The 16,859-nt window shown below is 42.8% G+C and overlaps 1 protein-coding gene and 1 pseudogene across 3 annotated transcripts in view; both read left to right on the top strand.

Moving 5' to 3' along the window:
* The window catches only part of Lhfpl3 (LHFPL tetraspan subfamily member 3), a 493,326-nt gene that overhangs the window by 344,490 nt on the left and 131,977 nt on the right, over window positions 1-16,859 (top strand). The window lies entirely within an intron of this gene.
* Window positions 9,336-9,914, top strand: LOC117720932 (macrophage migration inhibitory factor pseudogene; annotated as a pseudogene).

Genomic DNA, 16,859 nt, shown 5'->3' with positions numbered 1-16,859 from the left:
ACCAGTGAATACAATAAGAGGCTTCAGGTTTTTATAAAAGCTAAGTTGAAGACATCTAGGATTGTTCCTCATGTGAGGGGAGGGGTCTGTAAGCATCAATTCTTGCTGCCATTAAAGCCTGACCAGAAAGTAAAGCCCTCTTTCAAAAAATGAGCAAACAAAAATAGCTACTTTTGTTTTGTTAAATACCCCTAAGGAGATAGGAAGTCCACCAGAAGACCAACAGAGTCAACTATCCTGGACCCTTGCGGCTGTCATAGACTAAACTGCCAACCAGTGAACATACACAGGAAAAAAAAACACAAATGCAGCTGAACCTAGGCCTCCCCACACATACATAACAGATGTGCAGCTTGGTCTTCATATGGGCCCTGAACAACTGGAACAGGAGCTATCCTAAAAGCTATTGCCTGTATATGGGATATGTTCTTCTACTAGGGCTGCCTTGTCTGGTCTCAGGAGAAAAGGAAGTGCCCAGCAGCACAGAGACTTGAAGTGCCAGGGTGAGGGGATACCCAGGAGGCCCCACCCACTTAGACTAGAAGGGGATGGGGGAAGGACTGTAGGAGGGGGCAGTGAGTGGGATGTAAAGTGAATAAGTAAAAAATAAAATAAAAGATTGCCTATTTGAATGTAACTTTTCTGTAGAAATCATAAAGACTGAAGGAATTGGCCAATAACACTGATACTTAAAATAATTTTTACATTCACATGAATGATGCACTTAATAAATACTCCTCCCTTGTTGAGCTTTATAACATTCTCAAAAGACTAAAACAAAGTAGACAAAAATGGCACAGATATAACATGGTCACAGGGAACCTGAGACTGACAACTAGATAGCACACATGCTTTTATCTCCACTTTCATAGCCCACTGCAGACATAATTAATCAATCCTAGTAGTATTTCACCTGAGCCAGAATGAAGTCTCAAAATCATCCTCAAAATGTGAAGGCCAAGTCTCAGAAGGAAACACAAAGGTGCAGCCCTTTTTCTAGACTACTCCTGAGATCCCCTCCTGTGTTAAAGTTGCTATTCCTCAGTGAAGTCTCTGCCTTTGCAACTTAGTGTCTCTTCATTCAACTTTGCCCTCTTCTTCTGTTATAGTGAGTTCCTGTACTGTATGGCTCCTCTTTGGGCTCACTGATGAGCTCTCAGGGCCCTAGAACAGTGCTTGCTGAGGACTTGGAGCTTAACAAATATTTATAGGATGAATAAATCTTTTTTGAATATTTTAAATCTTTTGTTTATATAGAAGTTTCAGTGGTAACTCATCTTTTCTGTACCAAAACCTCCTGGCCCTTCCTATCAAAAGCTATTTTCTCAAAATATGTGTTTTAGTTCTTTGAAAATTTTATACAATGTGCTTTTATCATATTCATTTGTACTTCTCCCTTTTAATTCCCAGACCCATTCTATGATGGTTTGAATAGAAATGGCCCCCATAGATTCATATGTTTGAATGGTTGGCCTATAGGAGGTGACACTTTGGGAGATATGATCTTGCTGGAGGAAGCATGTCACCATTGTGGTGGGCTTTGAGGTCTCCTATGCTCAAACTATGCTGAGTGTGGTACACAGTCGTTTCTGCTGCCTGCAGATTAATATGTAGAACTCTCAGCTCCTTCTCCAGCACCGTGTCTGCTGGCATGCCTCTATGTGTCCTGCCATGATGATGATGGAGTAAAGTTCTGTAAGCAAGCCCCAATTAAATATTTTCCTTTATAAGAGTCGCTGCAGTCTTGGTGTCTCTTCATAGCAAGAGAATCCCTAACACTAAGACACACTCTCACCTCCATAATCCCCTAACTTCATGTCCTCTTTCTTTTTAAATAACCTATGGAGTGCACTTTGTGCTGGCCGCACACTTCTGGGTATGGGGTCATCCAGTGAAGTATGAATGAAATATCAGGGGCCACATCCTTAAAGAAAACTGACTCTCCTAACTTGAGAATCCATCAACCATCCATAGCCCCTCAGTTAGCTGGGGTGGCCTGTGACTCCTTTCCCCTCATGCTAGAATGCTGACTGGCTTGATCCTGCACAAGTCGTATTTGGGCAACCACTCTGCTGTGGAAGTCCAAGTGCAGAAGTCCTGTCTTGTTCAGAAGACACTGCTTCACTCCCATGCTCCCTGACCTCTGGCTGTTACAGTCTCCCCCTCCTCCTATGACTGTCCCTGAGCCTTGAGGGGGAAGGTGAGATGGATGCCCCATTTGTAGCTGACCACTCCACTAACACTTACTCTCTGTGTTTTGACCAGTTGTGAACCACACAACTTGTGTGATTCCCCATCCACAAAGAAACTTTTCTTATGATGTCTGAGAGCTCCAGTAATCTATAGGCAAAGAGACATGCACTTGAGGGCAGTTGGATACTGTGTGTATATACCAGAATAATAGTAGTAGATTAACCATTGGAACTGTGATTTCCCTAACCACGAATGAGTTCTTGGGCAGATTTATAGTACCAGGCCTGTGTTTCTTCCTGTGGTCTATAAATTCTATAACACCTGCCCCTAGAGGCAGAAAGGAGCCTGGTACCTTTTTCTTTTAATAGTCTCAAAATTTTTAAACTTTTTATTGTCTTTTTGTGAATTTTACATCATATACACCAATCCTACTCATCTCCTTATCTCCTCGTACCTGCCTTCCACCCTTGCAACCTCCTCTCCAAAAAAGAAAAAAAAAATCTCATTGTGGAAGCTGTAACATGCCACAGTACACTTTTCTGTCCACACTTCTTTCCTTGCACATGTTTGCTGCAGTGAGTCTCTGCTACACTATCAATCCTGGATCCTCACTGGTACTCCTCTCAGATATCCTGGTGATGCCCTGTGCATGGAGATCCTGCAGCTTTGGCTCTGCAGTGTTAGGAGCCAACTTCTAGCAGAAAGTGGCTATCAACTTTGCAGCCATCTCGAGCCATATACCCTGACAAGAGACTTGTTTTCAACAGCCTACAACAGCTGAGCACACTCTGATAAACATCTTGTTTATCCCACATATCTTGTTTTGTTGTTAGTGCCCCCAGCTGCAAAGTGCACGTGGTAAAGAGTCTTCAGCTGTGTTCCCCTGCTTGTGCTTATAGATACCCAGGATTTCCTTGCAAAGGAGGAGACAGTAAAGAAGAAACGAGACTTGGTCACACACTCTGGTTTGTCTGCATTCTTCGCATCTCTTCCCCTTCTTCCCCCACTCTCTCTCTCTCTTGCTGGACCCTGACCCACGGAACCGAGCAGCAGCTCGGGCCAGGACATTTTGGTGCCTAACGTGGGGCAGAGCAGTCTGGGACACTGCAGGACCCTCCCCTTCACACTCTCTAGCAGTTCATAGATGGGAGAGATGTTGGTAGAGCCAACTCAAAGTTCTGGATCTGGGCTTGAGAAGTACCTGAGTTACTCAGCCCACCAGCTGTCCTGCACCTACACCACAAGGACAAGCTCTCCAGCACTGCCCTGGGTAGCCCATCCAGGCCCACCTGGATGCCTCAGCAGCCTCGCTACTTTCAGATCCTACAAACCACACATTAACCAAGTCCAAATCTCCTGTTCAAAAGAAAGAGTGACCTCTGTCATGTAGCATGTCACACATTAACAAAATGTGATTCTTCATGATACAAGCCCCACCCTTTCACTCCATCTCCTAAGAGACCTCTGAAAGAAGACCCCTTGCTTTGTTTCTTTGACCTGAGACTTCTACTTCAAATGCTGATGTTTAGCTTCTACTTCATATTTATTTACCATAAAAAAATTCCTGATTAAGCATCACCTTCTTGAACTCTGGACCTTAACGGAGGGTGTTTTGACCCAAAGTCTTTCATTCTTTCTGCTCAAACCTCATGGCCTGAATGTGTTGTCTGGCAGCCATGAAGCTCTTGGGGTATAGAGTTGTGGTCGCCTCCTCATGCCAACCCTACAAGGACTCGGGATTCTACCGCAGAGCCCTTTCTGGTCCCATTACCACCTCAGCTCACCACAGGAAAGGACAGGCTGTGTTAGATGGCACAACTGCACTGCAGAGTGAATGGAAATATCAAGAGAGATAAGAAAGAAAGCAGAAACCTCATTCCCCTGGTGCCTAGAGGTAGAGAAGACTCCTCCTCCTGAGGGTAGGTTCTCCTCCAGAATTTTAATGGCAGCCTCTTTCCCACACCAGCTCTCACTCTCAGGCAGGCAGAACACAACACTTTGTGAGTAAGATTCACTACTCAGCCTTTCATCCTGCAATCACATATATTTTTAATTTAAGTTCTGTGCAATTTTGCTAGCATTAACTTTATTGGGTAATTACCTCATTCAGAGTGCTTTCAACAGAACAGTTGACAAGGATGCTAGCACACAGGAGATGTGCTTGCTGACAGCAATACAAAGAGAGGCTGAGGCAGGTTTTTCTTTTAACCTATTCATTAAAATTTTATAAGCCATTTTCCCTTGTGGGCTTTCCCTTGTAGTTTGCAAGGGACCACAGCTGTTAGAAGGCAAACACAGCCGCCCAGCCTCACTGTCACCCAGACCAGCTGCCTCTGAGCTAGAGAAATTCCCTGAAGGTTCTCTCATCCACCGAGGAATTGTCAGTGCAGTGAGGCACCACCACCTGGCAAGTTAGCCAACGACATCAGAGCACCACTGGGAGAAGTCATGGGTGAGTTCTGCCCTGAGACAAAAGAAGGACTTTCTGTGTCTGGGTAGGCAGTCATGGCTATCCACACTCATGATCAGCAATCCCCAAGAGGGTATATAATCTTAGCACGAAGCCCTCATGATCCTGAAGTTAAGTAAATATGTCCTCTTGCTAGGTAAATTTGAGATACATGAGGTAGACTTCATGGTTCTCATAAAGAACTGAGGGGCACAGCTACATGAATAGGATTATGAGAACTATCACTCGCTGTTACTGATTGGATTATGTCTCCCCAAAATATTTTATCTGTTGAAGCCTAAACTATGGAATGTGACCTTGTTGCGTGTGAATTCAGTTAAGATGTCGTTGCAATGGTGTTGTGCGAGCCCCTTATGAAAAGAAGAAATGTGAGACAGGCATGGTAGTCCATGCCTATGGTCCCAGCACTCTGGGGACTGGGTAGGTTTGTGAGTTTGAGGTCACCCTGCAATACAGAGTGAGTTCCAGGACAACCCAAGCCACAGTGTGAAACCCTGTCTCAGAAAAGAAAAAGAAAGTGTGGATGGAAACACCTATACCAAGAGAGAACTGTGCAAAGTTGGAGGCAGAAGACAGAATGACCCTTCCCCAGCATGGAGCCCTTTGAAGTTGCCAGCAAACCACCAGAAGCTAGGACATAGGGAAGAGCAGCTTCCCCTTAGGAGCCTTCTGAACAAACTGAGCCCTGCTTCTGACTTCCAACTTCTAGAACCATGAGACAATCAATTGCTGCTGTTTAAGCCACCAGGTTGTGATATTTTGTTACAACCACCCTAGAAAACTAACCAGAAGATTGGACAGATTCCCTGAATAAAGCAGCTAGTAAGCAGTGAGCCAGCAAGAGAGATCAAGCCCCTAGCCTGGGGCCAGTGCTCTGCTCACACCACACCAAACAGGCCCAGTGTCAGCTCATCTGCTTCAGGTGGCAGAAAAACAACACAGAAAGGGAGAAGGCTGGCTGAAGGAACAGAAGATGAGAGAAGAAAGAATGAACCCTCTCTTATTTTTTAATAGAACTCTCGTGAATGAAATAATTCTCAACTGAGGAAACTCGAATAGCCGAGAAGCACATAAAGAAATGTTCAACATCCTTAGTCATCAGGGAAATGCAAATCAAAACAACCCTGAGATTCCACCTCACACTAGTCAGAATGGTTAAGATCAAAAAGTCAGATGATAGTAGATGCTGTCGAGGATGTGGAGAAAGAGAAACACTCCTCCATTGTTGGTGGGAATGCAAGCTGGTACAACCACTCTGGAAATCAGTCTGGCAGTTCCTCAGAAGATTGGCCATAGCATTACCTGAGGACCCAGGTATTCCACTCCTGGGCATATACCCAAAAGATGCTCCAACATACAACAGGGACATATGCCCTACTATGTTCATAGCAGCCTTATTTATAATAGCCAGAAGCTGGAAAGAACCTAGATGTCCTTCAACAGAGGAATGGATACAGAAAATGTGGTACATTTACACAGTGGAGTATTACTCAGCTATTTTAAAAAATGAATTCGTGAAATTCTTAGACAAATGCATGGAACTAGAAAATATCCTGAGTAAGGTAACCCAATCACAAAAGAACACACATGGTAATCACTCACTGATAAGTGGACATTAGCCCAAAAGCTCACAATACCCAAGATACAACTCACAGACCACATGAATCTCATGAAGAAGGAAAACCAAAGTGTGGGTGCTTCGGTCCTTCTTAGAAGGAGTAACAAAATACTCATAGGAGCAAATATGGAGACAAAATGTGGGACAGAAACTGAAGGAAGGGTTGTCTGGAGACTGTTCCACCTGGGTATCCATCCCATGTGCAGTCACCAAAGGTAGACGCTGATGTGGGTGCTAGGAAGTACATGCTGACAGGAGCCTGATATAGCTGTCTCCTTAGAGGTCTGCCAGAGCCTGAAATATACAGAGGCAGATGTTCACAGCTAACCATTGAACTGATCATGGGGTTCTCAATGGAGGAGTTAGAGAGAAGACTGAAGGAGCTGAAAGGTTTTTCGGCCCCATGGGGAGAGCAACAATACCAACCAACCAGAGCTCCCAGGGTCTAAACCACCAGCCTGGAAGCACATAGGGAGGAACCTATGACTCCAGCTGTACATGTAGGGGAGGATGGCCTTGTCAGGCATAGGTGGGAGAGGAGATCCTTGGTCCCATGAAGGCTGGATGCCCCAGTGTGGGGGAACTCGAGGGTGGGGACGTGGGAGTGGGTGGGTGGGTGGGTGTGGGCATATCCTCGTAGAAGCAGGAGGAGGGGGGATGGGATAGGGGGTTCCTGGAGGGGGAGGGGGAAAATGGGGCAAGGGGATAACATCTGAAATGTAGATAAAATATCCAATAAAAAAGAAAAATGAAAAAAAAATAATGACAAGAAAAAAGTCTATGTATTTTATGAAATTTCTTAAAGGACCTATCTTTTATTGGTATGAGGAGATCTATTCTGACTGTGTAAATATAAAATTTACAAAATGATAAAAAAAATAAGGATATGGCCATACATGTTTTTGACAGCTTTGTTGATATGTAACTCCCATTCCATACAATTCATCTATTTAAACTGTATAAACCCGTGGTTGTAGAGACTTGCTCAGCTATACAACTGAGCCATGGTCAGTTTCAGATTATCATTCTACAAAGACATTCAACCACAATTAATAGTCATTCCATACACCCTTGTGGAGGCAGGAGGGGGGACGGGATAGGGAGTTCCTGGGTGGTGGGGGGAATTGGGTGAGGGAATAAAATCTGAAATGCATTTTAAATTAATTAATTAAAAATGTAAAAAAAATAGTCATTCCATATTATTCTGTCTCTTGTAGTTTGAGGGTCCCACTACTAAGTGACATATATGTTTATAATTCTTAGATATTCAAAACAGGTAACCATTTTATCAGTATATAGTGCCCTTCATTGTCTCGTGAAATTGTACTGCAGAATGCTTATGGCTAAGCATTACTAGGCAAGCTTCTACCACTGAGCTACACTCACAGTCTTCTTGAAGACATTTCTGACTTAAAGTCTGCTTTGTATGATGTTAGTGCAGCTAAACTTGGGTCTGTTTTAATTACTCCATGAATAAAATACACTCTTTATCTCTGATCTTTCAAAAAGGAAAAAAGAAAGGATATTGCCCCCCATAAATGTTTGCTAAGGTTGTTGAGCTTGCTCGATGACCCGTCACCTGACCTTAACAGTGAATCCCCAATATTCTGATGAGGAAGCTAATATACACATTTAAAAGACTGACCAGCGCTCCCACCTAATACTCCATGTGGCCAGAACTTGGCCCCTGGCAGCCAATCCAGACTCTAGTTCTAACCTCTTCGATCTCTGTTTCCAGGCCTTCACCACTGGATGAAGGCAACTGCACAGTACAAGGGCAAACAGAACCCTCAGGCTTCCCAGTGATTAAACCCCAGTGAACCTCTACACAGAGGCTTTCGCTGTGCCCTAGTGTCTTTCCTACACTCCGGCTTTTTAGTGGGGAAAAGGGTATTTTGATTACTTAGAGTCTGGACACCAAGACAATTATTCAAATATTTATTCAAATATTTTTATATAGCTGGTTCTTTCTGATCATGGAGTTTGCTTTAAGGATCTCTCTTTGTAGTACAAAGAGCATGTGGGATTTAAAAACCTCTTCAGAAAGAAACTCTTAGCATTTTCACACATTAGAGCAGATCCACTTGCCTTCTGCTTTGATGCAAGTCCAACAGGGAGCCTTCACCATCAGGGAAAAGCCTTCACAGGAAATCATTGGCTTTTCTGGGACAAGTTTGATCCCAAGGGTCCTGCCCTGTGCCAGCATACAAGCCAGACATCCCAACCCACCGAGGATCAAAAATCAGGTAAAGCATCATATGCTGCATATCAGGCAGTCAAACACAGCTATTGATTCTATAGCTAGTAACTAGATATCTCCAAGAGGACTGAGGCATCTTCATCTCTTGGTATTACCAATGTGTGCCCCAATACAAATTATTTTTGTACAAAGATAAAGAATTCCTGCCATTTGTTTGAGAACTGGGAATCAGATAGAGAAAAGGTAGGGAGCACAACCTTATATAATGTTAGAAATGGTTGGCAGGAGTTTAAAACACCCTCTCATTCTAGACTGAAGAATGTAATTCAAAACCTCAAAGATTTTTTTGCTTGCCCTGAAGCAAGCTGCTACTGTAATATTTTAACTGGAACCTTTTATTGCATTAGTCACTGACTTTAAAAATGCAAATCTTTTGAATATAAGCAACATAAAAGGCTTATTCTTCAGGATTTCTTCTTCTAGAGTCTCTGAACTTTCACGTACATCTTTTTTCTCAACTTATCAGAACATGAAGAGATTCACACCCATGTTCCTTTTGAATCTTCGTTGTCCTTGTGTATTCTAAAAGGTGTCTCACTTGGAATCTGGAAATGCACTGTTTGGAAGGAGAAAAAACCTAATTCCAAAATAGTCTACACCCATACTTTCAAGTTTAGGTGTATATATTCATTGGTAGTAGATCTTTTTAAAATTGATAAATATAAATGCCATGGAATTTTTAATTGATTGAATGGAGAACATGTCCTATATATAAACAAGTGGAATCCCAAAGTTGTTTGGGCTACCACTAAAACTATATACCCATATGGATAATAAAAAATACACTTTAAAATATGATTCATGAGCATGTGCCACACCGCACTTTGCACCATCCTCCAGACCCCGCTCGCAGTCCCTCCACTACCGTGCTGATGTTCATCGTGTGCACCAATGTTTCCCACACCTCCATGCCAGAGGGGTTTCTCTTCGAGCTCACCCAGCAGCTACAGCAGGCCACCAGCAAGCTGGCACACTACATCAAAATGCCCGTGGTCCCAGACCAGCTCTTGACTTTTATAGGCTCCAGCGACCCCTGAGCCCTCTGCAGCCTGTCAGCATCAGCCAGATCAGCGGCACCGAGAAGCTGTGCAGTCAATGCCCTGCACACCAGCCTGGACAGGATCTACATCAACTATTATTACAACATGAACACAGCCAACGTGAGCTGAAACGGTTCTGAAACAGTTCGCTTGAGTTCTGACCTGCTCCGCTGTTCTTGGAGCCTTGCTGCACACAGTGTTCGGTGTTCATCCATAGTGATGCCCACCTTCTGGTCGAGAGCAATAAATGGGTTAAGAGAAAAATTCATTGGCTTGGTACACATAATTATAGTGACATATAAGGGTCTTTTAAATCACCAGAATCCAGCATGAAAAAACATGCCATGTCTAAAACACCATGAAATTTTAGTCCAGGAAGGAGAAAAAATTCTCACTGTTCCTTCGACTCATGTGGTCCTCACAGATCAGCATGCTTGAGAAACACCACACAATGGCTTTCAAGCCCGCCTCCTCCACTGGTCAACACTGGCAACTTGTAGTTATGCAGGCTAGGGTGAGATCCGTGAGTGTGCACTTCTAACGAGGGTTGAATTACCAGGCTCTGCCTTCAACAAAACCACACTTGGAGAACTTCCAGTCAGAAAAACAAGAGAGCACCATTTCAATGGTCACAAAAACAGAACGGCATTTGAGTTATTCTTTTGTTGAATATTTCTATTTGGCTTCCTTTCCCACCAACAGGATGGAAGGCCAGCTATATTGGTGTGTTATCAATGTTAGATTTGCCAGCATCAGCTCTTAATAGCCGCCCCCCCTTTAGTCACTCCCTGATGGGAATCAGACTCGACTCGTTCTCCTACAACCTTATGCAGAGGTGGCAACCATATCCCCTAAGTGTGAGTGCCTTGTTCAGTTCTTTTCTTGATCCTCTTTTCTTACCATTCTTGTTACATAAACAAACCTTTCTTCTTCTGTTTGCCACTTAAATATTTACATTCATTGTAATTCAATTATTCAAACTTGCTCCAGGTATTATCATAGGAAAAAAAAATGACTTCAAAACTCAGCGGCCTAAAGTAGCAATCCTGGTCAAGACATCAGGAATAGAAATTTAGTCCAGGCTCAGTAGCGACTCCTTTGCTCTCTGCAACATCGACTAGATCACACATGTGTTTCAGCTCATAGCTGGGCCAAGATAGTGTGGCTCCTGGCACCTTAGCAGAAGTGATCAGCAACTCGGAAAACTATTTCTCTTCAATTTTCCCACATGACCTCTCCAGAAAGATTGCTAGCCTTGTCATAAGGCAGTTCAAAGATCCAAAAATAAATGTTGAAAGAGACAGAAAGGGAAGGCTGGCCGATCAAGGACCGAAGTCTGGGGTCTGGCACAGAAGTACTCCTGAAGGATTCTGTTGGTCAGGGGGAGGAGACAGAAACCCTTAATGAGAGGGAGAGCCAGGAAACTGTGGCCACCTATGGTATTACATACACCTTCTCAGAAAAGTGTCTGCAGTTCCTGTCAACTTCCTTCTGGAGTACCGGCAGTGTCTCCTGTTCCAGGGGCCGCTTCCCTCCGGTTATCTTCATGAAGTCGGGGCATGCACACCGCAACCTTAGCCTTCACCCTCACTGCCTGCCTCTGAAAATCTGATTCTGTGACATTGACAGGCTCATTGGTGCCATGCTTTTTTTGGTTCCAAGCCTTCTTTGTCTTCTGTTTCCTTTGGGATAGTCTTCTGTCCATCTCGACCCATGACGCACCCACCTCTGCTGCGAGAGTACACGTGCATACTTCCACACACATTGTCCTCTTTCAAATCTTAAATCTCATCTAGTCCCAGGACCAACAGCAACAGCGTCCATAGGGAAGACCTTGGAAAAGCAAATTCTCAGGCCCTAGTCTCTTTTTCATGAATGAGTTTAAAACTTTGTAAGTGGGGGTCAGATATTATAATTTTATATGAGGGAACATATACCCAACATAAAATGTATTCTTGTACAAAATCTTTAACACTAAATAGACAAAAGGTAAAGGGTAAATAAAGGATTAAATGGAAATCATAATTTTTAGCAATTGTTCCCAGGTGATTTGACATACTTTAAATCTAAGAATCAGTAGGTTTATAGTACTTCATCAGGGGACTTTTTCTACTATAATTCTTAATCAAATAATGAACTGTGCTTTGCCACTCTCTTGTGTGTTTCTATGTCTTCATTCTTAACCTAATCATAGATAGCCCTTATCACAAGCTGATCTAATTGATAACTAGTTTATTAGTCTGGTCTCTCTGCCTCTCCCACCTTCCTTCCTTCCTTCCCTTTTCTCTGTCACAAACAGACTCTACCCTGTTTAAAGCTGTGTCTCCAGCATCATACAGAATACATACCACAGTAGTAACTCAGTAAGAAGTTGGGAAGCCTATCTACCTTCACTCCACTCACAAAAAGATGCACTTCAGACACCAAGAACAAGAATTTCATGCCCCGAGGATATTTTTAGCTGACAACTAAGATCACTGTTCAGTGGATTTGTTGTGATATTTATTGCATTATAAGGAGAGTTGAGTAGGTGCAGAATATCTAACCACAAAAGAGGACAACAGTGTGTGCCATGGACTCAACCAAAAGCCCTTAAAATGGGCCATAAGACTCTAGCCCTGATGAAATCAGATGAGCCAAGGTAATAGTCCACCCATTTTTTGCATGGCCAGTTCCTACAATGCTTGCATTTTAATATATTATGTTTACTGGAGCTTCCATGATGCTAATAAGTCTTTCAAAATTTGGCAGAAAAGAAGAATCTGGGTCATGCAACTGTGACATTTAAATCACATGTAATTAACATGTCCATCAGCTTTCAAAGACATGATGCTGGTTTGCAAACTAATCATTAATCCCACACAATAACAGCAAATGGGTACAATGTAGACACCAAGCTGAAGATGGAGGCTCATTGTGGTGCAAACCAGACTGCTGTCAGCCAAGAGAGGAATCAGCTGCCTCTGCTTTCTGCTAGAATCATCAAAGAGTAGTGATACAATTACTGGCTCTGTATCCTTTTAAATATAATCATATTGTTCTCAAAGGACTCTGCAAATCATGGGAAACATCTCACGAATTGTTTAGAAACAGGAAGAATGGACCCTTCTCAAGTAGAAATGAAATTCAAAAGAGAGGTGAATACAAGTCCCAAATCTTAACTGTCCTTGTGACCCCACCAATTTCTGCTCTGTAATTTCAAAGTACAGTAACTAAAGCTCTTCTGAGTGTCTCTTGTAAAATGAATAAGGCATTGCATGTGCTTTGACCAGCATGTAGCTAATATGCAAAGTAACTATTCCCCTGTTCCTCTCAAGCAAAACTAGACAGTAACACAATTTAAAAGTACCAATTGGGCAATAGGAATTGTAACTCATGCCTATTCAAAGCCAGCCTCAGCTATATAGCAAGTTCAAGGCCAGTCTGGATTCTATAAAAATTCCACCTCAAAAAAATGAATTAAAATGCACACAAACACACAGGTATACACACACATACACATGGACTATGGAAACAGCATGACAGTTTCATAAACTAAAACAGAATTGCTATTTGATTCAGTCATCATATTTTTAATTGTATATTTAAAATAATTCAATGGGGATTTCAAATTAACTCATAATAGCCAAGAAGTAAAAGTAATCTAAATGCTCATGACAGATGTAAGAATGAACAGTGGACCACACACATATAACACTGTAATGTCATTAAACAGTGGACCACACACATATAACACTGTAATGTCATTAAACAGTGGACCACACACGTATAACACTGTAATGTCATTGAACAGTGGACCACACACGTATAACATTGTAATGTCATTAAACAGTGGACCACACACATAATACAATGTTACTCAGCTTTAGAGAAAGGAGATAGTCACATGCTATAACACGGAGGAAACTAGAGAATATTTTGCTAACTCACAAAAAAGCAAATGCTACATGATGTTACCTATCTCTAAAAATGTCAAATTTGTAAAAGAAAGTACAATGACAATTACCTGGTGGGGAGGAGGGGAGGAGGGGAGGGAGTTGTTCAATGAATATAGAGTTTCCGGTTTGAGAACTCTGTTGCATAATGTTTCACTTAAAAACATCATTAAAATGGAGATCTGGGGATTATGTGGGGCTTTGTCACCACATTTTTTAAAAGTAATTTTAAAACACAAATAGAAGCGGTTCTTTCTATGGGTTTCTATGGGTTTCCATCTATGGGTCCATCCCCTGCCGTGCTGTCAGCTCCTTCACCCACTTCACATCTCCTGTCTGCTGATAAGGTATTGCGGTTTCCTGAAGTTCCACCGTGGTCCGTGGTCCATCCTCTCCTCTCGCTCTCACACCTGGTTCTAGCTCATTGTTCAGCTTTACTACCACTCACCTGCAAACGACTGTTGCTCACTGCTCTGCACACATCTGAACTAGGGTCTGCGCATGTGCTGCGTAAACGAACACCTAGCTCCCCATCCCCTAACCAGCCCGGGCTTTAGAGCCCAGTTTCCAACCACTTTCTGTTCCCTCCAGCTTACTGTCCTGTAGGTCCCTCAAGTTTAACATATCTTAAGCCTAATTTGTTCAACTTACAGGGGAAATGTTTGCGCTCCTCTTCTGGTGCTTGGTAATATCTTCCTCAGTGATCTTTCTGTCTGTTCTCACCACGTGTATAAACCCTGTGGCTCTTGCCCTAGAAGAGCCTTGCAGATCTTGCCGCCTTTCTTCTCCCAGAGTCATTATTTCTCTGGTGGAGGATTTCAGGAGCATTAGCCTTAATCTCTGTTTGCTCCTCCAAGTTCATTCTTCAGTCACAATATATTTTCCTTTCTGGACAATGAATCTTATTATGTACCATAAGTTCCCATCTGTACAGAATCAGTTCCACATTCGTTGGGACTTACAAAACCCCTGTATTCTACACACACACACACACACACACACACACACACACACACGCACACGCACACGCACACACACACACAGGTTTCTGGGTGCCCTTCTCCCAGTACACTACAGACAGGCTCCCTACCACCTCCAACCTTCTCATGCCACATGAGTACTGAGTAGGAATCTACCAATGAGTCATGTAGTTAAAATGGAAGCAATTTAATCTGGAACATTGTTTTTCCTTCGCTCCTTCCACAGCACAGATCCAGCCACTCTACCTCCTGGCGACAGACTGAAACATTTTTTTGTAGCATTCAGCTATCACAAAAGATGAAGGATGTGAGGCAGAGGTATGAAGGGCAGTTATCGTTAATGTAACAGTTGTATCAATGTAGCATGCTTCTCATGATGTTAACAGCATTTGGGGTGGAGTAACCCATATCCACGTTGTTAATAAGACTGTGAATGAGACCCTCATCATAGAGTTGTCAGACTTTGGATGCAAAATGATTTCACCCAACACCTGGCGTAGTGTAAATCTTCACAGATCACAGCTGTTGCTATGCTTATCATAGAGCCAGACTTCTCAGTTCACTACTGAGGTATGTATTACCTAACAGACCTCATTATCTCTAGTGCCACCGTGCGATCACTTGTAAAACGGAGTAAGGGGACAGGAAATAACAGGTGCCACTTTAAACATGCTAAGTCAAAGATTCAAGATTCAATAAGGCAAGAGAGAACCACATCCATGTAATTATGCACACGTTATATAAATCCTGAAGAAAAGATTTACATAGCTAATCATTCTGTTATATACAGTTAATTCAAGCCCAATTCTGCTCATTGTTTTTAGTTACACAATTAGGTTCGATTGCCCAGATCCTATGGATGTATTTGTATTGTTAGAAAAATGGCATTTAAAGAAATAAAATTATCTATTTACTGTCTTAGTTAGGGTTTCCATTGCTGTGAACAGACACCATGATCAATGCAATCTTATAAAGGACATTTAATTGGGGCTGGCTTACAGGTTCAGAGGGTCAGTCCATTATTATCAAGGCAGGAAGCTTGAGAGCTTCCAGAGAGGAATGGCGTTGCAGAAACTGAGAGTTCTTTACCTTGTTTCAAAGGCAAGCAGGTGAAGACTGTCTTCCAGGCAGCTAGTAGGAGGGTCTCAAAGTCCACTTTCTCCAACAAGGCCCCACCTACTCTAACAAGGCCACAACTCCTAATAGTGCCATTCCTTGGGCCAAACATATTCAAACCACCACATTCCATTCCTTAGTTCCAATAGGTTTGTTCAAACACATGAGTCTATGGGTGACATACCTAGCCATAGCATACTGCAAAGTACATGCAATCCAACTTCCAAAGTTCCATAGTCTCAATAATGTTAAAAGTCCAAAGTTCAAAGTTTCTTCTGAGATTTATGCAATCTCTTAACTCTAGTTCCTCTATAAAATCAAAATAAAAAAACAGATCACATACTGCCAACATCAGAATATATACATTACCATTTCAAAATGACATAATGAGGAAATCCTGGACAAAAGCAAGACCAAGCTCTTTATGTCCATGTCTGGTGTCCATCTCCGTTTTGCTTTGTTGATGGCAGCACAATTCTTTCTCTTTGGCTGGTTCCACTGTCTTAGCAGCTTTCCTTAGGTCTCCCACGGCTCTGACATCTCTAACATCTTGAGGTCTCCAAGGCAACTTCAACTTTACATATTCTTGTAAAAATGTCTGAGATCCACACATGATCTGGGATCTGGGATCCTCCAAAGGCCTTTGGCCCTTTGTGCATCACTTTAGCCTTTGTTTGACTCCACCCTACTGCTGCTGCTGTTCTTGGTGAGCATCCTATGGTACTGGCATCTCTAATACACTGGGGACTTCCACTGTAACTAGGCTTCACAAATAGTCTGTCATAGGCTCCCTTCATAAGGCTAAGACTCAACTCCTTTGCATGACCCCTTCAGTCCTGGGCTGTAGACTGCAAATGAGGCTGCACCTTCACCAATGGTCTCTCCTGGTCTCTCACAGTGCCAAGCCTCAGCTGCTCGTCATGACCCCTTCATGCCTTCAAAACCAGTACCATCTTGGTGATTCTTACATATTGCAAAATCTAATGCAGCATGAGGTACAACCTTGGCTGTCTCTGGAACACAGCTTCTTTGTGCTCTCAGAAAATACTTCCCAAAAGATTTCACCCCAGTGATGCTGGTCTCATCTTAATACCACTTACTTCTTAGCTCTAGCTCCAGCATTGTCCCGCAGTCCCTTCTATTCTTGATACTAAAGCCAGAACCACGTGGCCTAAGCTGCCAAGTTCTGCTGCTTGCTGGAGCTGGAACATGGCCCTCTTATTCCATTACATTATCACCAGCTTTCC

The sequence above is a fragment of the Arvicanthis niloticus genome, chromosome 15, assembly GCF_011762505.2.
Source record: "Arvicanthis niloticus isolate mArvNil1 chromosome 15, mArvNil1.pat.X, whole genome shotgun sequence".
Classification (NCBI taxonomy): domain Eukaryota; kingdom Metazoa; phylum Chordata; class Mammalia; order Rodentia; family Muridae; genus Arvicanthis; species Arvicanthis niloticus.
The sequence above is the reverse complement of the archived record's forward strand: the minus strand, read 5'-3'. Positions and strand labels throughout refer to the sequence as shown.